This window comes from Gossypium raimondii, chromosome 11 (assembly GCF_025698545.1).
Source record: "Gossypium raimondii isolate GPD5lz chromosome 11, ASM2569854v1, whole genome shotgun sequence".
NCBI lineage: Eukaryota > Viridiplantae > Streptophyta > Magnoliopsida > Malvales > Malvaceae > Gossypium > Gossypium raimondii.
The window spans coordinates 29800484-29824830 of NC_068575.1; the positions used below are offsets into that span (position 1 = coordinate 29800484).

At 34.2% G+C, this 24347-nt stretch overlaps 1 non-coding gene across 1 annotated transcript; it reads left to right on the forward strand.

Moving 5' to 3' along the window:
• The first annotated feature begins 6524 nt into the window (after window positions 1-6524).
• LOC128035134 (small nucleolar RNA R71) lies at window positions 6525-6630 on the forward strand. The gene has a single exon (XR_008191536.1). It is a non-coding gene; the product is annotated as a small nucleolar RNA R71 (small nucleolar RNA).
• Window positions 6631-24347: the final 17717 nt, after the last annotated feature.

A 24347-nucleotide genomic window follows, 5' to 3' on the forward strand; every position in this document is an offset into this window, starting at 1 on the left:
GAATAGATGTGGGTATTTATAGTGAAGGTTGGTGGATGAGTTTACTAAAAATAGTGTGAAAAATACCCCAATTTACTTATTTCCTTCGCCATCCACTTATTGTGGAAGAGGGAGTTATTTGGTTGCTTGATTCATGCTTGAATTAAGTAAGGGGTGGACGATTTCTTGGCCAAAGTTGGTGGGACGTTTTCTAATTTGTTTGCAAGTGTAGGTCCCTCTAGTAAATCTCCCAAAAATGAATTTTTGAGTAATCCAAATGCCTTTGCTGAATTTGGTCTAGTTCTCCCTTGTTTGAACAGTTTGGTGACTCAATTGCTTACCAGACTTGTCCATCAATTGATCCATTTTCAATTAGATCAAAATCAACTTGTTCATAACCTATTTTACATGTGTTTTTCGTCCATGTAGAGTGAATTTCGGCATGTCCAAGTAACTTTATTTTATGAATAAATCATGCATAATTTCCTTGGTCCAACTGCATTAAATAATGTCAAGATCAATAAGTAGTTAAAGATAATTAAATTATGCATAAATTTAATGCAAAATAACATAAAATAAATTTCTGCATTAAATGATGCCCATTATTGAAATACAAACAAAATCCACTCAATTAGTGATCAAAGACTTGGGATTTATATTATTTTTAAGTTAAAAGGTGTCAAAAGCAATCATAAAAACCTTATATAAGTTAGAGTTTACACACCCCCAAACTTAACCCATTACCAGTCCTGTGTAATGTAAAACAATAATTTAGATAAGACAATCTTGCAATAGGTGAAAATAAAATCCTTAAGTAGAATTAAATTTTGCACATAAACATTTATCAACAGAACCATGTTCACAAACTTTTTTTATTGATAAGTCACTCCCATGCAAACATTATTTCAAAATTTTATACTAAGTGCGGGAAAATGCTAGCATAAGTCATAGACTGCATGCTTTTCAAGATCATACAAGATTTTACCACTCAATTAAAGTTTCTTTATCAATTAGGCAAAACAATCACAAGGTTTAATTAATGGTCTTCATATGTTGGACTTAGCAATTCCTCAACACTAATGTAGTCGGCATAATTATCAAAATCAATAGGTCTTTTATAGGGTTGTAATGGGGCTAGGCTTAAGGTAGGGATAAAAACAATTGACTTTTTAGGTTCAATAATCTTAACCTTAACTTTGCCTTGAATCTTTTCGAGGTACATCCTTCTTACTAATCGGTTTCAACACCCCTAAACTTAATTTGAAGTTTTATTCCCAACAAGGCTTCTCAATATCTTCAGTATTTATTTTTCTTTTTTTTTACATTTGAACGGAGATTTTTCTCTCTTTTTTTTTAAACACACGGAGAACATATACATATTTCTAAATTTTTCCTCAATCTTTGCTCACCAAGACAAGTACAGTTAAGATAGGTGTAAAAAATATGATAAAAATTAAAAAGATAGTAATATGGCTTATGATGTAGGTGAATATCAATAAAATATGCTTAAAAGCTCAAACTAAAGTTTCAAGGGTCAAATTCATATGATATGCTTGAAAGGCTCAAACGATCCAAAGAACATTGTGCCTAAATCATGTTTAGATTCTAATGTCTCCTAGGATTTCGCCTCAAGAAAGTTACTAAGTCAATTCTAAGGAATTAAACATTCATGCATGTCTATTTCTAAGGAAATTCAATTTTCATGGCTAAAACTACATAAAACCTAAGAACATACAACCATTCCATGACTCAAGATAACATAAAAAAACTCAGAAAAAGAAGAAATCATACTTGTATTTTGAGCTAACTTATAAACAAATATTTTTTCTGAACATCATTTTATTTCAGCATACTTATGTATAAACATCGAATCATACTTAAGAAAAAATTAAAATTCATGTAAATATTGCCTTACCCCCTTTAAAATGAAGCAATGTCCTTATTATGTAAACAAAGTAATGAATGAGAACTGAACACCAGAAAATATAGCAAGAAAAGAGAGGTGAGTCATGAAGACTAATTAAGTACCAAGTCTTTCTTAACAATCCAATCCTAGACATGTTCATTCGCAGTAACACACTATTCTGCTTTTTATTAGAAAAGACAGATTGAGTTTAATTTATTCATGTTTGCAATTTCCTACTTATTATGTGAAAACAAAATGCTAACTAAAAATATAAATGCTTCAAAATAAATACTAAAGAAAAAGAAATAAAAGAAATTTCTCCCCTTTTTTTTTATTTTTGTCATCCCCGCTTTTTTTAGATTGTTGCAATGTGGGGAAGTGATGTTGCGGTGAAGGAAAGGGGCAGCAAGTGTTGGATATTATTCTCCTCATCAGTGTTCTAGCATCGAGCCTAAAACTGCAAAAATTTTATTTCAGCAATTTTGATAGAAATAAACTGATTAAACCTTGGGCCAACTTGACCCTCTTATTGAACATAAAAAATAAAAAAACTTGAAATTGAAAATTAAAATTAAAATTCCTTTTAGGCTATTTAGAAAATTTCTTTTCAAAAAATTACATCAAATTAAATTCCCAAGAAAAGTTGGAGGGGTCACAAATGGTCTCACTTAAGTTCCAATCTTCTTAGACAGAATTAATTCAATGTACTAATTCAAGAAAAATTTTCTAATCATGCCATTTATTCAAATGAAAGAAAAAAAAACTGAAAATAAATTAACGACATAGAGAGTGAAGAGAACTCCCTCAATGTTATTGATGATTGTCACTGACAAAGGTGATGTCAAATGGCAATTTATCATACCAATCATATCCATCTGCATTGCTTTGCTCGACTTCCTGTCATTCATACAAATCTGCCTACCCGTAATGATCCTTAATGGAGTCAACGTATTTTTTGTGATATCTTCTTTCTTTGATACATGTCTCACCCATTGAATGTTATAGATGGGATCCATGATCCTAGCTTTTGACCATCGAGACATGAGTTTCCCAAGATCAAATACTCAAGATTGGATCAATTTATTTTGTCCCTCAACAAAACTCTTTTCAGCATCTATTGACCCTTTCAAAACCATTAAGTCAAACTCGAGTGACTCTTTCTTTATGGGTTGGGTTTCTTGTACTAATGTGATGATAGCTCTAATGATTTGAACTGAGCTTTTGAACTGAATCCTTCTGAGTTAGCTTCTAAATATGTTTCATCCTCATCTTGATGTGGAGAGTCAGATGAAATACCTTCTAATAGATCATCGTATTCTAATTTTACAGGAACCGGTGAATCATCCTTGGAGACAGCAGAACAATATTCAACCTCATCAAGAGATCTTACGGCCTGAAGTACATTACAAGTCACTTTTTCATCTTAAACTCACATGGTGAGTTCACCTTTCTGTAAATTCATTGTCGCCCTATCGGTTGCAAAGAAAGGTCTTCTTAGGATGATTGGTACTTTTTCATCTGCGTCAAAATCTAATATAATAAAGTCAGTACGAAATATGAACTTATAAACAAGTACCAAAACATCCTTGATATTTCCTTCTGGGTATGCCAAAGATCGGTCCCTTAGTTGGAGTGTAATTGTAGCCGGTCTAGCCTTACCAATACCTAATCATCTAATCATTAACGTAGGCATCAAGTTGATACTCGATCCCAAATTGCACAAAGCCTTACCACAATAGGATTCTTCAATATTGCAAGGTATGGTGAAACTTCTTAGATCCTTCAACTTAAAAGGCAACTTGTTCTGAAAAAATAATTTTCATTGTATAGTCATGGCTACAATTTCAAATTCCCCAAGCCTTCTCTTCTTAGATAGAAATTCCTTCATACCTTTCACATAGTTTGGCATTTTCTCCAACACTTCCACCAACAGAATGTTGATACGTAGCTATTTCAATACATCAAACATACACTTAAATTGAGTATCATGTTGTTGCTTATGTTGCTGGTGTCTTTGAGGATATGAAGGTTGTGGAACTTTGGCTTGGACTGGACAACTCTTCTAAGGTAATATATCTACATCTAACGAAGGGGTTAGCTTATCATAATTCTCTAATTTAGATTTTACCTCTTTGAAATTTGCAGAGTCTGGCTTCTCTGGTGTAGGAATGTAACACCACATACCCGGCCTGGTCACCGAGCTCGATTATTAGGATGTCACACCACCATCACACATTATACTTATAGTAAATTGTCACATTATTAAGAAATCATCCTCTTTATCACTGATCTTCTAAATTTCCAGTCGAACATGTATTAATCATTATTAAAACATGCCAAACATACATTAAATAAACTTATAATAATAATTACAGATGCATTAGGACTACTTAGCAAAATTTCCAAGACAATCACTTAGGTATCGATACAAGGATAAGGGTATCGATATTTTCCTGGTACGGTATCGATACCGTTTGTAAAATCGGTACCAAATACTATTCTGTTTCTCGTCTAAAATCAAACACAAGAAAATATCGGTACAATTGAAAATGTATCGATAAAATTACCCCAACTATTGAAACACGTGATAGGGTATCGTTTCCAATTTACGATTCAGACTTCCTACACACTTCGAAATCATAGAGTATCGTTTTTAAAACACGAATATCGATACCTCTACTCTAGACAGTAAAGATTAAACATATTTAAGCATATAAATGATTCCAACATGAATCTATTCAACATGCATCTTTTACCATATCAAATAAACGCCCAAATGACTATAATCGTAGTTTCAAAAATCGAGAATAAGTCCGAGCAATAATCAACATATCACGATTCAAACCTGTAAATCTTGAGAACAAATAAACTATGGAAAAATCCAAAATATCATGGTAAAATTCATGCAACAATTCTACCACATTGCCTTTCTTTTCCCAAAACATAAATGAATTAATAACACTTACAAAATAAAGCTAACGTCTTGCTTGGGTCACCCCTCGAAAACCACACCTTTCACACTGGCTCAGTGAAAGCATAGAACAACTACCATGAAAACAATTCATCAAGTTTTAACGAAACAATCATATAGCACAACCTCAACAGTTCTAACTCTAGTGTCATATTATACTTACTCGGGCATTATTACTAATTCAGTTACATGGTAATCATATTCACTTTCAAGCATATATCACATTACACATATAATTACATAACATTTAAACATATATCACAATACTCATATAATCACATAACATTTAAGCATATATCAAAATACTCATATAACCACATAACATTCAAGCATATATCACATTACTCAAAAACATGTTTATAGATAAATTGGCACTTGAGCTATGAAACGTAAAAGCGAACTCTATCATCACTCATCAGATATACGAATCTCCAACATACCATATAGACTCATAGAGTCAAACATGTCTCAGAAGTGAAGCATAAAGCTAACACTCTCCTTATTTCTCCTCACATATCCCATTGAATAGAGCTTCGCTCACATTCCCTTATTCCTCCAACATGTCCCAGGTCCTCATCGCCAAAAATCACTATACATATAACTGAGTACTCACAATCCTTTGGCGTGCCAATTATATCCAACGGTTTCAAGATCACAAGGCCAAAATATTCAAAATCAAACACATATCACTTACCTATTATTTGTGCACTATCACAGCATATTTGCATATTTAGCAAACACACTGTCACTAAGATTTAACACATAAATAACATGTACACATTTTCACTTTCACAATAGTTATCATAACCGCATATCACATGCACATAGATCACAAGATAACATAGGTATGACAAAGCTTACATTCAAAATTTATAGTAGGGGTTAGGCTACTACTAAATTCCCTATTTTATTAGGTTTTTCGTGTCACTGGGCAAAGATCTTTGTGGTCTATTTCAAATTTTTTTAGCTAACTGCCCCATCTGATTCTCCAAATTTCTCAAAGTTGCATCATTCATCGCCATGTATGCTTTTAATAAGCTCTCAATATTATTAGAAGATCCGACTAGTAGAAGATTTTTTACATTGCTTGGTACAGCACCTTGGGGTTTGCTTCGAAGCTCATTAGCTAATTGTCCCACTTGATTTTCCAATTTCTCTAATGTTGTTTCTTGGCCTTAAATCGAGACATCATTTCTAGCAATGTATGTCTTCAACAAATTCTCTAACTTATTGGAAGATTCAACTTGCGATGGTTTTTGAACTTGTTGATTAAAACCAAGAGGTTGATTTGATCTATGACGAATGTTATTGTTGTTCAATCCACCTCCTTCGTAATGAATTAGTGGCTGAGCTGTAACATAATTTAAACTGTTAGTAGTAAACTGTTTCAACATTGAAGAGATAGACAATACTTGAGCTGAGATTGAAGTAATACTTCTTACACTTCGGCTATTCGTCTTCCTGAAGCTTCTTAATTTGTCGACTACTGGTAATTGTTACTGGCTATTCTCTCGATGATCTCATAAGCCTCAATATAAGATTTTGACAAGAGAACACCATTCACAGAAGCATCTACCACCAACATCACCATTCACAGAAGTATCTACCACCAACATTGTGTGTGCGTTGAGACCATTATAAAATGTTTCCAACTTGATGCAATGCGGAATCCCATGGTGAGAGCATTTATGAGTAGCTTTTTAAATCTTTTCCACGCCTCATATAGGGAGTCATCATCCATCTGCTGAAAACTGGTGATCTCATTCCACAACTTAGCATTTTTGCTAGGTGGGAAATACTTTACCAGAAAGCTTTACACTAATTCTTGCAAAGTAAATTTTGAATTGGATGGCAACAAATTAAGCCATGTTCATGCTCAAACTCGCAATGAGTATGGAAACAAATTCACCTCAGTGAGTCTTTAGTTGCACCAGCTATCTTGAAGGAATCACTCAACTCCATAAATAATTGAGGGTGAAGATGTGGATCTTTTGTAGGCATTCCACTGAATTGAACTATTGTTTGAAGCATCTGATACATCACAGGCTTTAATTCAAATTACAGTGCCTAAATCTTTGGTCTCCTAATTCTTGAATTTAGTTCGTTAAAAAGTGGCTTGACATACTATCTTATGGGTTGATCCCTATCATCAGCAATAAGGATCGAATTTTGAGCATTAGCGACTCCATTCTCTTGAACACCGTTTCGATTCTCAAGGTTCATTTCTACAACTTGTCTCTAGGCTAATCTTTCTCGTCTTCTTTGTCTAATTGCCTATTCGAATTCAAGGTCTACAGAGAGCAAACCGGTGATTCGATCTATACTCATTAAGACCTGAAAAGAAAATAAAAAAATAGATAATAAAGAATAAAATAAAGAATTAAAGAATTAATTAGTAAAGTTAGAAATTAAATAAATATAAAATAAAAACCAGATTGCAAAGAATAATTTCACAAAAATGATTAAGGCAACAGTCCCCAGCAACAATTCCAAAAACTTGTAACGCGTGGCTTGTGCAATTCTACACAGTCATTATCAAGTAATAAGTAAGTATAAGAGTTATTTTCTCCACAAGGACTGTATATGTTAATCAATATTTTGTAAAATTAAAGTTAACAATTTGGTGAGAAAAACACAATAGTGTTGATTGGTTGATGTTAAGTAAATATAACTATCTAGATGCAAAACGATCCCTAATTGCAATGTATGCAATAAAATGACTGAGATGGATTTAGCAATAGAATTTACAAGATTTCAACACTGACAACATGAATAGTCTAGAATAATCACATCAATTAACTTAGTTCATATTCATCATGCTAATAATGTTCCAGAACAGATTCCATAGCAACTCGATCTTTCATGAGTTTGAAACCAATATTAAGTCATTTCAGAATCTTTTACTTAGAAAAACATGCATTTTATTGATCATATTCAACTAAGGGTTTCTTATAATTCATGTGAATTAACATGGATGGGTTAGGTTTGAAACAATTTAATCACATAAACCTAAAAACTATGCAAGACAATAGAGCTCTTTTGAGTTATTATGAACATTTAATTTAGTCGAGTTAGGATCTAAATTTAGCATGCACTTTTCAATTATTGCTTCCACTAGTCGTCGTCAGGTTAGGATCGCTTAATTAAACATAATGCATTCGATCACATATGAATGAAATACATGCTTGAGTTTACTTAAAAACATGATCGACTGAGGCACAGAACATCATAACATGATTTAAATAAACTTTATTGAATTGAGCAATCAACCAAGCTAAACAAAATTAAGCTACCATTTTTAATGAAAAACATTAAATAAAATTGCAAACATGTTAAATAACAAGAACAACAATAAATATTAAGGAAGAAAACACTAAAAATAATTTTGGCAGTCCTCCGAAATTGATCATGATGGCTTTCTCCGATCCTCATAATTGCTTCTTTGCAAGATGCCTCTCAAGGTGGCCAGCCAAGAAAGAATTTTCTTAAGGAATTCCTAACTAAAAGGATGGTTTTTGAATGAGAGAAAATGAGAGGTTAGTGAATGATAAAAGGAAATGAAGGATGAATGTTAAGTGAGGGGTGAGGGATGATTTCAAATGGGGAATGGAGGTGGGTATTTATAGTGAAGGTTGGTGATGAGTTTACTAAAAATACTGTGAAAAATCCCTCCATTTACTCCTTTGTTGTGCCAGCCACATATTGTGGAAGAATGAGTTGTTTCGTTGTTTTATTCATGCATGATATCATGCTTGAATCAAGCAAGAGTTGGACAATTTCTTTGCCACAGTTGGTGGGCCATCTCTGATTTGTTTACAAGTGTATAAGCCTCCAGTAAATCTTCCAAAATGAATTTCTAAGTATTCCAAATGCCTTTTCCAAATTGGACATATTTTCCCTTCTTTGGACGATTTGGTGACCCAATTACTTACCAGACTTGTCCATCAGTTGATCCATTTTCAATTAGACAAAAAACAACCTCTTGGTGAACCATTTTACATATGTTTGTCATCCATATAGAGTGAATTTGGGCATGCCCATTTAACTTTATTTTATGAATAAATCATGCATAATTTTCTCAGTCCAATTATATTAAATAATGTCACGATCAATAAGTAGCCAAAAACAATTAAACTATGCATAAATTTAATACAAAATAACATAAAATAACTTTCTTCACTAAATGATACCCATTATTGAAATATAAACAAACTCCACTCAATTAGTGATCAAATACTCGGGATTTATATTATTTTTAAGTTAAAAGGGGCAAAAAAACAACCATAAAAACCCAATATAAATTAGAGTTTACAGGTTCGACAGATTAAGTGAATGTTGCTGGGAACTTTCTAGGGTCATCCCAAAGGCGATATGATCTCTATTTAAACATATATAATTTGGGGTTGAAAGATCATCCAAATCTGAGTTATGGGTCGAATCCTCGATTCAATTAGTCATACCAACAAAAGCCGCTTATGAGCCAACATTTACGACATCCAAAATCATTAGTACTAAAAAATTTCAATAGAAAACTAACATACATTTGTAGGAAATAGATAAAAAATGAGTAAGATTGTGCTGTCGGTAAGTTGTCTGGAGTCCCAAGGTAAGTTGTCATCTCAGACTGAACCTAATCCTCGACATAATGGAAGTGCTATGACTTTGAGCAGTGGAACAGTTTTGAAGTTAGCTCCTAACACGAATCGTACCCACAATGTAGAATAGGAAAGAAGGATGCCCAATCGAGTGTCCACTACAAATTTGACTCCTTAGAAGTCATCTATAGTATTGCCTCCATTTCCTAAAAGACTCGTCCAGTGTAAAAAGGAGTGAGAAGAAAAAGGGATCCTTGACACTTTCTGGAAAGTAGAAATAAACATTCCTCTTCTTGATGCGATTAAACAAATTCTACGATATGCAAAATTCGTAAAAAAATTATGCACAAGTAATAAGAAGCTCCTGGGTAATGAAAAAGTGAGTGTCGAAGAAAATGTCTCATTTGCTTTCAAAAAGAAAATCCCACCTAAGTGTAAGGACCAAGGTATGTTTTCCATATTTTGAAAAATAGGTAGTGTAGGAATTAAAAATCCATGTGCAATTTAGGTGCATCTATTAACATTATGCCTTTTTCTATTTATAAACTACTAAACACGGGACCTTTGAAATAAACAGATGTAATCATTCAGCTTGTAGATAGTTTTGTAAGGTATCCAAAAGGAGTGCTGCAATATGTTCTTGTTAAGGTAAATGAACTTAGGCTTCGTTTGTTTCACTGAAAATGGCTTCTGAAAAATGATTTCTGGAAAATGACTTACTTTTCTGGAAAAGCTAATATTTTCTGGTGTTTGGATGAATCTGTGTAAAATATTTTCTTTTATTTGGCAGGCCCTTTAAAAATATTTCATAAAAGTCATTCTCAATTAAACAAACATACATTTGAGATTTTTTTATTTTTTCATTATTTAATTGAGTTTATTTTATATCTATAATTTTATATTTTACATTGTTTTTACATATATTAATAATATTTTGTTAAATTTAGGTTCATTGCAATGATCATTTTTAGTTACATGACTACCAACTGAGTATTTTTATTTAAAATGTGACATTAACAAAATTGACAAAAAATCAACAATGTCAAAGAATTGGACTTGATTTTCAAATCTAGAAAGTAGAGGACTAAATTCTTGAAATTAAAAGTACGAAACTAAATTGTAAATTTGTGAAGAGTATATAGACTTATGACATATTTTAACATTTATACTACAAAACATTTATTATTAATATATTTATAATTCTAATAAATATTTAGTATTAAAATATTAATATTGATATTTTCAATAATATGTGAATAATATTATTTAAAATTATTATTTTAAAATTTACTATTAAAATAAAATTTAAATATTAAATAATTTATTACAAATAATAAATTATGTTAATTATATTAATAATTTATTATATGACTAAATATAAATAATTAAATACATATGTTTAATATTATTAAAAATATAATATTGTAAATATTTTTAAAATAAAAATAAAAATTATTATAAATATAATAATATTAAACTTGATTTAAGTTAATTTTTATATAAAAGTAAAATTATCTATTGAGGAGCTCTTTTCCGGAAAATGACTTACGTTTTTCAAAAGGGTAAGTCATTTTACAAGGAAAAAGGCTTATTTTCTGTTGACCAAGCTATTTTTTGTGAAACAAACACAGGAAAATGCACAAAAAAATTTTCGTAAAACCTTTTACATGTAAACAAACGGACCCTTATTTTTCCTCCAGATTTTTACATCATCGACATGGACGATAACAACTCAACCAATTCTTCCAATATACTACTTGGGAGACCATTCTTTAGTACTGCACAAACAAAGATTGATGTGCGGAGTGGAACACTAACTATGGAGTTCGATGGAGAAATGGTGAAATTTAATATTTATGAGGCCATGGGCCGTCCTATCACGATTATGAATGTTTCTAATGTTGATATAATTGAGCCTTTAACTGAGCTATATTTTGAATATCATGAAGAAGATGAGTTACAAACTATTCTTTCCAGAAGTTTAGATTTTGATAATATGAAAAAATGAAGGAATTAATGACGTTATAAGAGCCAATAAGTGAAGCTATCATTCATATGGATGCCCCAAAATTAGAGTTCAAGTCATTAACAGAACATTTAGGCTTTCGATAGAGGACAAGCCAAACCTGAATGGAGAAGCTCAAAGACGCCTCAATCCATTGATGATGGAGAAATCCGAAAAATGCTTCAAGGTCAATGGGCAAAGTTTGAAACCTCTCTACAAGAACTTCCAAATGCACGTAATGGAAAAAATAATTTTCAAGTAACGAAACAAATAACACTCAGGTCGTCGATCTAACAACGTTAAACAAAAGCGCTTTCTGAGAGGCAATCCATATTTATTTATTTTAATATATTTAATTTTGAATTAAGTTTCATTTATGTTGAAAATAAAAATAATAATAAGCTTATTATTTTATTTATGTGTTGTTTTCCAAGAATAATGGTGGAGGCTATCCCTTTTCATCCAAAAATAAATCAGAATCGAATTTCTTTTGTGGCATGGGCACGCCTTGTGAAATTTTAGTGTTGTCATTTTTTGAAACATACACCCAGGACCGAACCGACCAGAATTTAGCAAATTCTACTTTGCTGATGGCTTAAGTTATGAGTGAAGATTTTGAAAATGGGACTGAATTTAGCAACCAAGATGAGGTGCTTCACTTGTCATCTCATTTTGCGTAAAATTGTTCGAGTGATGAACCAAAAACTTGCAAACACTCTGCTAACGGAGCTACCATGAGTAGGGAAAATTTGTTACACCCCTAACCTGTATCCGTCGCCGAAAAAGTATTAAAGAGCATTACTATACAAACGAAACATTAAAACATTTCAAACATAATCTATTTGAATTCAATCACATACATAACGTCCCTTAATCAAGCCCTTGAAGCCCTAGGTATGCCTTAGAAACTTCGGGACCAAATTGGAAACAATAAAAAAATATATGAAAAAGTTAGAAAAATTAGACTGCAGAGGTCACACGGCCGTATGGCCAGGCCGTGTGCCTCACACTGTAGAAACATACGCCCCTATCTCAAGCCCTATCACAATCGAAATAGGGACACTCGGTCGTGTCCTAACATGTGTCCTCTCCCATGTAACTATTTGATTTGGGTCACACGGCCAAGCCACATGACCGTGTGCTAGGCCGTGTAACTCTCGAAATAACCACACACACCTGTGTGGCAAGCCGTGTGACCCAACTCAGAGAGTTACACAGGTGAGGACACGGCCTGAGACACGGGCGTATATCTCAGTCGTGTGAGGCACACGACCGTGTGACCCTTGTAGTCGAAAATTTCTAACTTTTTAATATACTTTTCGATTGTTTCCAATTTGCTCCCAAATTGTTTCTGGGTATTTATAGGGCCTCAGGGCTAGATTAAGGGACATTATGTATGTGACTGAATGCAAATATATTGTGTTCTAAATTATGTATGAAATAAATATTTTAATGTTCCATTTGTCCAGTAATGCTCTATAATCCTTTTTCGGCGACGGATATGGGTTAGGTGTTACATTTAGTGGTATCAGAGCTACGGTTTAGTCAATTCTTGAACTGAACGTAGCATGTATGAGTCTAGAAATACATGCCATTATTTAACATATGATAGTGTGATAACTCCTAACTCAATTTGAACTATGTTTAAATATAGATAAAATGTCAACCAACTGAGTTGATTCTGATGAAGTAGAAAGTAACGCGCAAGCCTCCGTTCACAGAGCAGCGTCTAGTGGAAGTAGGCCCGTATCTGAGGGCCAAGGAGAATAGGCTAAGGAAGCCTTCTTTCAAATGATGAATGAATGGTTCATCGAGTTTGTGCGAACAAACCCCAATCGATCCTTATAGTTTCTCAGGGTTTGGAACTAGTACGAGTGAGCAACCCTTCAGTTGATCTGATGAGTTCTGAGGTACAATCGAGGATGACCCTGAAAGAGCTGAATTCTGGTTAGAAAATAAGGTGAGAGTTTTCGACGAATTATCATGTACACCGATTCAATGCTTGAAATGTGTTGTATCATTTTTGAAAGATCCGACTTATCAGTGGTAGAATACCTTAGTTGCGGTTGTGTTGAGGGATCGGGGTAAATTTGGAATTCTTTTATACTGAATTCTGAAAGAAATATGTGAGCCAGAGATTCTTAGACAAGAAACGTACAGAATTTATTGAGTTGAAACAAGGTCAAATGACAGTATCTGAATATGAGAGAGAATTTGTTCAACTCAACAAGTATGCTCGAGAATGTCTACTGACAGAGGTTGCTATGTGCACACGGTTTTAAGATGGGTTAAACGAAGACATCAAGCTGTTAGTCGGGATCCTTGAATTGAAAGAATTTGTAGTTCTGGTTGACAGGGTACACAAAGCCGAGGAACTGAGTAAAGCAAAGAGAAAAGTTGATTCAGAGGCTTGTGATTCAGAAAAGAGATCTGTGGGAAAGTCATACCAATCGCCGTCGAAGAAGTCGAAAGAGTATTATGGCAGTTCATTAGCTTCGGTGGGTTATTCTGGGAAAGATCGAGGAAAACAACATTCAAGCTCGAAACCTCAGGCTACGTCTGTAGCGAGTGTGGGCAATGTCAGAAATAATAATCCCGAATGTCAGCAATGTAATGATGACACTTCAATGAATCTGGATTGAAAGACGGGTCCTGCTTTAAATTTGGTTCATATGAACATTATCTCAGACACTACCCGGAAAGGTCAAATAAGGAAAATGCTCAAAGTACACGATCGAGTAATATAGCTGCAAGAGGGAGACCACCCCGAAACACTGGTAATGCGGGTAATAGCCATATTCAGACGAAAGACTCTACTATGAGATCTGAGCCACGAGAGCTGGCTAGAGCTTATGCGGTTCGTGCTCGAGAGGAAGCTTCAGCACCTGACGTGAGCACTGTTACATTTTCTATTTTTGATACTAATGTTAATGCTTTGATTGACCCAGGGTCAACGCACTCATACGTATGTAGTTTCAGATAAGAAATTGTCTTTCGAGTCTACTGAGTTTATGGTTAAAGTAAAGAACCCTTTAGGTCAGTATGTGTTAGTTGATAAAGTCTGTAAAAACGGTCCTTCAATGATTTGGGATTGCAACTTTTCAACTGATTTGATGTTACTACCCTTTGATGAGTTTGATGTGATTCTGGCTTTGGACAGGTTAACTCTGCATGATGCTGTTGTGAACTATAGATAAAAGCATATTGTGTTGAAATGTCCATATGATGAGAAGCTTCGAATTGAATTAGATAGACTAGATAATGCATCTAATGTTATTTTGGCTATGTCGGCACATAAATATGTTAGAAAAGGTTGTGAAGCGTATATCACTTATATATTTGATTCCAAAGTTTTAGAATTGAAGCTAGAATCAGTTTCAGTGGTATCTAAGTATTCAAATGTGTTTCCAGAGGAATTACCAAGGTTACCGCCGATCAAAGAGATGGAATTTTCTTTTGAATTGATGTCAGGAACATCTCCGATATCGATAGCTCCGTATAGAATCACACCTACAGAATTGAGAAAGTTGAAAGCTCAGTTACAAGAGTTGACAGATAGGGGTTTTCCGAGGCCCAGCTTTTCTCCTTGGGGTGCTCATCTGTTATTTGTTAAGAAAAAAGATAGATCTATATGACTATGTATCTACTATCGATAGCTCAACAAAGTCACGATTAAGAACAAGTATCCATTACCACGTATTGATGATCTGTTTGACCAGTTGAAAGGTGCAACGGTATTCTCAAAGATTGATCTTCGTTTTGTTTATTATCAGTTGCGAGTTAAAGACTCGGATGTATCAAAAAGTGTGTTCAGAACCAGGTACGAACATTATGAGTTTCTTGTGATGCCTTTTAGTTTGACTAATGCACCTATTGTATTTATGGACTTGATGAACAGAATATTCAGACCGTACTTAGACAAATTTTTGGTTGTATTCATTGATGATATTGTGATCTATTCACGAGATGAGATAGAGCATGCTCGACATTTAAGAATTATTTTGCAGACCTTATGCGAAAAGCAACTATTCGCTAAGTTTAGAAAATGTGAGTTCTGGCTTTGAGAAGTTGGATTTTTGGGACATATGGTATTGACATACGGTATTAGAGTTGATCCAAGTAAGATCCTAGCTTTGGAAGACTGGAAACCTCCAAAAATGCATCTGAAGTTTTCTAGGATTAGCCACATACGCCGTTGACAAGACTGTTGAAAAAAGATGTTAAATTTGAATGGATCAAGAAATGTCAGCAAAGTTTTAATCAGTTGAAAGCTTCATTAACCGAGGCACCTGTGTTGGTTCTACCAGAGTCCAGTAAAGAAATTGTGATTTACAGCGATGCTTCATTGAATGGTTTGGGCTATGTCTTGATGCAAGAGGGCAAAGTAATAGCATATGCTTCTAGACAATTGAAACCACACGAAAAGAATTATCCGGTACCCATTGTAGCCTTCACTTAGTACTACACATGTAACCATAGTTTACCGATACACGTAGTAGCATTCACACAGTACTACACACGTGCTAAAAGCTTTTCGGTACACATAGTAATCTTCACTTAGTACTACACATGTGACCATTATTTATCGATACACGTAGTAGCCTTCACACAGTACTACACACGTGTTCATCGACACCTTATTCAAATCTTTACTCAAATAAATTTATAATTTGTCCAAAACACATTATAATATTAACCCTTTCACGTATATTGTTACGAAACATAACAAAAATAATTATAACAATGTAATAATTACATACAACTTACCTCGATAAAAAATGTAAAGATTTTGCAATTTAATCCTCAATTTTCTCTTTTCCCCGATTAAGGTTGATTTCTCGTCTTTCTTGATCTATAACAGCAAATTGAGCTTGTTTAATATTCACATTTATTAAAACAAGCTTCGACTCAAATTTTATAAAATTACAATTTTGTCCCTAAACTTTTGCATAATTACATCTTTGTCCCCAAGCTAGAAAATTAAATTTCACACCTTATTCTTATATTTTACAACATGCTGAACACTTTTCCCTTCTATGGTAAAATCAAATTCTCACTCTAACATACACTTATGAACAATAAATATTTTTACTGATTATGTCGATTTACTCGTTTTTGCTTAAAATCACTTAGCAAAAGTTGTTTAACATAATTTCTAGCTTCATATTCCACCATAAAACAGTAAAATAAACACATTTAACCTATGGGTATTTTTCTAAATATAAACCCTAACATGAATTATTGATAGAATAAGCTAAACCGAGCTACGAGGAATTCAAAAATGCGAAGAACATTAAAAACGGGGCTAAGATGCACTTACTATGAGCTTGAAAAATCAAAGAAACCCTAGCTATGGTGTCTTCCAAGCTTTGGCAGCAACTTATGGAGAAGATGATGATTTTTGCCATCTTTTTCGCTTTTTATTCTTTTTATTACCTAATGACTAAAATGCCCCATTTAAAAAAAATCTATTTCACCCATTTCTTATGTCTATCTTTGTCCATCAATTTACTAATGGTCTAATTACCACATAAGGACCTCCAATTTAAAATTTCATAACAATTAGACACCTCTAAGATGTAGAACTCAACTTTTGCACTTTTTACAATTTAGTCATTTTGACTAAATTAAGTGCCCAAACGTCAAAATTTTCGAACGAAATTTTTACGAAATTTCTCCGTGAAATTATAGACCATAAAAATATAATGATAATAATATTTTCCCTCATCGGATTTGTGGTCCCGAAACCACTGTTCCGACTAGACCCAGAATCAGACTGTTACAACTCTCCCCCCTTAAGGATTTTCGTCCTCGTAAATCTTACCAGAAAAGAGGTTTGGGTACTGTTTCCTCATAACTTCCTCCGGTTCCCACGTAGCCTCTTCCATTCCATGTTTTTGCCACAACACTTTCACTAAGGCTACACTTTTATTTCTTAACTCTTTGATCTCTCGGGCCAAAATTTTTATCGGTTCCTCCTCATAAGTCATATCTGGCCGAATTTCAATCTCACTAGGAGAAACTATATGTGAAGGATCTGAACGATAGCGTCATAACATCGATACATGAAATACATTATGTATTCTTTCCAACTCTGTCAGCAAAGCTAACTGATAAGCTACGGGTCCAATCCTTTCAATAAGTTCATACAGTCCAATAAAACGTGGAGTCAATTAGCCTTTATGGCTAAATCTCAAAATCTTCTTCCACGGAGATACTTTTAATAACACTTTATCACCCACTTGAAACTCAATTTCTTTTCTCTTTAAATCCGCATATGACTCTTGTCGATCTGAAGCAGCCTTTAAGCAGTCACGGATTACTTTCACCTTTTCTTCTATTTCTTTCACCAAATCAACTCCGGGAATCTGATTCTCACTGAGCTCAGTCCAATACAAAGGTGTTCTACACTTACGTCCATATAATGCTTCGTACGGTGCCATTCGTATACTCGACTGATAACTATTGTTGTAAGCAAATTCAACCAATGGTAGATATTTCTCCCAACTACCTTCAAATTCCAGAATACAGCACCAGAGCATGTCTTCAAGAACTTGAACCACTCTTTCAGATTGTCCGTCGGTTTGCGGATGGAATACAGTACTAAAATTCAATTTTGTACCCAAGGCCTCTTGCAACTTTATCCAAAACCTCGAAGTAAACCTCGGATCTCTATCCGATATAATGGACTTAGGCACCCCGTGCAATCTCACAATTTTAGCAACCTATAGCTCTGCCAACCTATCAAGTGAGTAATCTATGTGTACCGGTATAAAATGAGCCGACTTTGACAATCTATCAACGATCACCCAAATAGCATCCTTCTTCCTTGGAGTCAGAGGTAATCTTGTCACAAAATCCATCGTGATGTTGTCCCATTTCCACTCTGGAATCATTACCGGTTGGACTAAACCCGATGGTACTTGATGTTCAACTTTCACTTGTTGACAAATTAAACACTTTGATACAAATTCCGAGATATCCTTTTTCATGCCCGGCCACCAATACAATTTCTTCAAATCATTATACATTTTTACACTACCTGGGTGAACTGACAAATCACCACTGTGTGCCTCACATAAAATGGTCTGAATTAATTCATTATTTTTTGGTACACATACCCTATTCCGGAACATCAGGCAAACATCTGAACTAATTCGAAAATCTGAGTCAACACCTGCTTCGGACTGAGCTCTCCTAGCTTGCAATTCACTGTCATTCTTTTGAGCTTCCCGAATTTGCTGAAGGAATAATGGTCTAGCCCTCAATTCATCCAAAATTGAACCATCATCAGATAAGGTTAATCTCGTACTCATAGCTCTCAAAGCAAATAAATATTTTCTGGTCAAAGCATCGACAACCACATTAGCTTTTCCGGGATGATAATCAATCACTAGCTCATAGTCTTTTATTAGCTCAAGCCATCTTCGTTGTCGCAAATTCAAGTCTTTTTGATTCATTAAATACTTCAAGCTCTTATGATTAGTGAAGATTCGGCACTTCTCACCATACAAATAATGGCGTCAAATCTTTAAAGCAAAAATAATGCCAGCCAACTCTAAATCATGCGTTGGATAATTCTTCTCATGCGGTTTCAGCTGTCTCGATGCATAAGCTATTACTTTGCCTTCTTGCATTAACACACATCGAAGACCATTCAATGATGCATCACTGTAAACTACAAACTCATTCCCTGACTCAGGTTGTACCAACACTGGTGCCTCCGTCAATAATGCCTTCAATTTCTTGAAACTTTGTTGACATTTATCGGTCCACTCAAACATAACATTCTTTTGTAGAAACTTAGTCATAGGAGAAGCAATCATTGAGAATCCCTTGACAAAGCGTCGATAATACCCGGCTAAACCCAGAAAGCTTCTAACTCGGACACATTCTTTGGTGGTTCCCAATCCACAATTGCTAAAATTTTGCTCGGATCAACCCAAATACCGTCACTTGAAACTATATGTCCCAAGAATCCAACTTCACGAAGCCAAAACTCACTTTTGCTGAATTTAGCATACAATTTCTTCTCCCTCAGAATCTGAAACACAGTTCTCAAATATTCTGCATGCTCGGATTCATCCCGAGAATAAATTAAAATATCATCTATGAACACTACCACAAACTTATCCAGATACGGCCGGAAAATTCGATTCATCAAATCCATAAAAATAGTCGGAGCATTAGTTAAACCAAAAGGCATTACCAGAAATTCATAGTGCCCATACCTCGTTCTGAAAGTGGTCTTTGGCACATCGGACTCCTTAACTTTCAACTGATAGTAACCAGATCTCAGATTAATCTTTGAAAACACTGTTGCTCCTTTTAGTTGGTCAAACAAATCATCAATTCTCGGCAAATGATACTTGTTCTTTATAGTCACTTTGTTGAGCTGACGATAGTCAATACAAAGTCTCATAGAGCCGTCTTTCTTTTTCACAAATAATACAGGAGCACCCCATGGAGAAAAACTCGGTCTCACAAATCCTTTATCTGTCAATTCTTGTAGCTGAGCTTTTAATTCTTTCAACTCAGTTGGAGCCATCCAAAAGGAGCAATAGAAAGCGGTGCAGTACCAGGTAACAAGTCAATAGCAAACTCAACTTCTCTAATCGGAGGTAACCCAGGCAATTTCTCTGGAAATACATCTGAAAATTCACAGACTACCGACACTGATTCAAGCTTCGACCCGATTATACCAGTATTCAACACATAAGCAAGATAAGCTTCACATCCCTTTCTCATGTATTTCTGGGCTGACATCTACGAAATCACTATAGGCGATTTATTCGGCTCTTCCGCTTCAACCCGAAGAATTTCACCATTTCCGCATTTCAATTCAAGGATTTTCTGTCTACAATTCACCTTGGCATCATGCAAAATCAACCAATCCATCCCCAAGATAACATCAAACTCATCAAATGGTAAGAGCATCAGATTAGCCGGGAAACAGTAACCTTGAATCGTCAAAGGATAATTCTTGCAAACCTTATCAACTAAAATATATTTGCCTAAAGGGTTTGATACTTTTACCACAAATTCATTGTTTTCAACAGGAAAATTTTTATTCGATACTAAATTCACACATACTTATGAATGAGTAGACCCAGGGTCAATCAAGGCAACAACATCAATATCATAAAGAAAAAATGTACCAGTAATCACATCAGGAGATGATGCATCCTCACGAGCACGTATGGCATAAGCTCTAGCAGGTGTTCGAGGTTCTGATTTTGTAGCTGTACCCTTCATTCCACTTTTACCACTATCTCTAGTTCTGGTGTTTCTCGACAGTCTACCTCTGCTAACAGTATCACTCGATCTAACATTCTGAAATTTTTCTTCTTCAATTTTCTCAGGGCAATCTTTAATGTAATGTTGTCGAGAACCACACTTGAAACAAGCCCGGCCAATTAACCAGCATTCACCAGGATGTTGTCTTCCACAATGCTGACACTCTGGTCTACTAGGATTCATACTACCCACACTTGATACCGATGTAGCTTGAGCTTCGAAACCCAAATACAGTTTTCCCCGGTCTCGACGTGGATATCCAGTTGAAGTAGTCACTCTCGGATTCATCTCTTTAGACTTCTTTGACTGAGTTTGAAATGGTTTACTCATAGGCCACTTCCTTGTATCTCGAGCCTCCATCGTAGCTTTTCTCTTTTCCTTATTCAATTCTTCAGCCTTACAAGCTCGATCAACCAATACTACAAATTCCTTCAGTTCCAACATCCCAACAAATATTCTAATGTCTTCATTTAAACCATCTTCAAACCTTTTACACATAGCAGCTTCGGTGGGTACACATTCTTGAGCATATTTACTCAATCTAACAAACTCTCTTTCATACTCAGGCACAGACATTCGGCCCTACTTCAACTCAAGAAATTCCTTGCGTTTTTGATCGATGAACGGTTGGCTTATGTATTTTTTTCTGAATTCATCCTGGAAGAATTCTCACGTAACCCTTTCTTTCGGAACCACAGATACCAATGTTTTCCACCAACGATACGCTGAATCTTTTAACAAAGATATTGCACACTTTAAACATTCTTCGGGAGTACAAGACAATTCATCAAATACCCAAGTGGAATTTTCAAGCCAAAACTCTACCTTCTGTGGGTCATCATCTATATTAGCTCTGAAATCTTCAGCTCCATGCTTTCGGATTTTGTCAACAGGAGGCCTTCTTGATCTTACCAAGTCAACATTTTGTGGAGCTGCGGGAACCGGTTGAGGAATAGGAGGGAGTGGAGGGGGTTGAACATTCGGATTTGCACGAACAAATTCTGTATACCAATTACTCATCATTCGAAGGAAAGCTTCCCGAGCCTCATCCTGACTATGTGCCTCATGTCTACTTTCTTCATGCGCGGTCCCTTGTGCGGGAGCCGGCTCGTTACTTTCAATATCATCTGCCACACTTCGATCAGGATCTATTTACTATATAAAATAAAATTTTAAATTGTCAGAAATCATCTCACTATCACAATATTTAAATGGCATGTATAGGTAGACTTTTACACACATTATACTAATCCGAGAACTGGCTAAACCATAGCTCTGATATCACTAAAATGTAACACCTCGTACCCGTATTCATCGTTGAAACAAGGTAAGAAGTTTTATCAAATGATCATTTTTTTTTACAAAAATTTTGACATAGTTTCTTTTCATAAATATTCAATTCCTCCTGCAAATTTTCGAAACACAACCTCAAGCAACATCAATATTTCAACCAAATACAATCATATATTCAGACACGATTAATCCATTCATAACATCCTAAACTATATGGACAATAGATTCAGAGAAATAATTCATCAATTATAGATACTAACATTTTAAACCAAATCACATTTTATACATTTATATATAAGTTTATACTACATTGCATTAAAGTCATCTATACATGCCATTTTTCAAAAGGATTGGTTGCAAAATACCCAAGAGTTGATGATGATAGTGACGATGATGTTCTGACTCCGTCCAATTCCCGAGCTGATTAATATCACTATAAAACAAAGGAAAAAATAAGAGGAATAAGCTTATAGCTTAGTAAGTATGTATGTAATTGATAAATAAATTTCTAGAATTATATCATATATTATATAATTTATACCACACATAAATCTATCATTTAGTCAACTTTTAGCAAACAATTTTTCTGCATTATAGTCGCTAAATTATTTTTATCCGGAGCTACAGAATTAAAAATTAAGATCCGTAAATTTTCCCTGAAACTAGACTCATATACCTTCTTACCACAAAATTTTCAGAATTTTTCGTTCAGCCAATTAGTACAGTTTATTCTCTAAATATTCCCTTGTTTCACTGTTTCACACTTCTGTCCTCTCTTCACTAAAATTTATTTAACTCTATGTAAAAAATTAAAAAAATGTTCTCATTTCTTTATCTTAAAAATAGACTCATTAAGGAATTCAATAATGTAAACTTGAAGCCATAATTATTATTTTATAATTTTTGGTGATTTTCCAAAGTTGGAACAGGGGATTTCGTAATCAATCCAAACCTGTCTCAACAAAGTTTAAATATCCCCAAATATACAACTCCTTTGCTTACTTTGTTTCTTCCATATGAAAATAGACTCCTTCAGCTTCAATTTCATATATTATTTAGCCTCTAACTCAATTTCTATAGTTTTTGGTGATTTTTCAAACTAACATCACCGTCACTATCCAAATCTGTTCTATTCCAATATTCCTTATTCACATAGCACTATAACCATTTATTTTATAACACAACACAAACTTCATCACTTCAATCACTTTTCACAACTTATTACATTCCAATCACATGCTCATATTTCATCATCATGACGGTTTAAAAAAATATTCGGAGCTTTTCACACAGTACTACTCATATTATTTTTATCATTCGATACACGTAGTAGCCTTCACATAGTACTACACACGTGATCAGTTTTACAGTTCACATAGTAGCCTTCACATAGTACTACACACGTGATCAAGTTTTACGGCTCACGTAGTAGCCTTCACATAGCCTTCACATAGTGCTACACACGTGATCAAGTTTTACGGCTCACGTAGTAGCCTTCACATAGTACTACATACGTGACCAAAGCTATTCGGTACCCATTGTAGCCTTCACTTAGTACTACACATGTAACCATAGTTTACCAATACACGTAGTAGCATTCACACAGTACTACACACGTGCTCAAAGCTTTTCGGTACACATAGTAGCCTTCACTTAGTACTACACATGTGACCATTATTTATCGATACACGTAGTAGCCTTCTCACAGTACTACACACGTGTTAATCGACACCTTATTCAAATCTTTACTCAAATAAATTTATAATTTGTCCAAAACACATTATAATATTAACCCTTTCACGTATATTGTTATGAAACATAACAAAAATAATTATAACAATGTAATGATTACATACAACTTTCCTCGATACAAAATGTAAAGATTTTGCAATTTAATCCTCAATCTTCTCTTTTCCCCGATTAAGGTTGATTTCTCGTCTTTCTTGATCTATAACAGAAAATTAAGCTTGTTTAATATTTACATTTATTAAAACAAGCTTCGACTCTACTTTTATAAAATTACAATTTTGTCCCTAAACTTTTGCATAATTGCATCTTTGTCCCCAAGCTCGAAAATTAAATTTCACACCTTATTATTATGTTTTCCAACATGCTGAACAATTTTCCGTTCTATTGAAACATCAAATTCTCACTCTAACATACACTTATGAACAATAAATATTTTTACCGATTATGTCGATTTACTCATTTTTGCTTAAAATCACTTAGCAAAAGTTGTTTAACATAATTTATAGCTTCATATTCCACCATAAAACAGCAAAATAAACACATGTCACATAT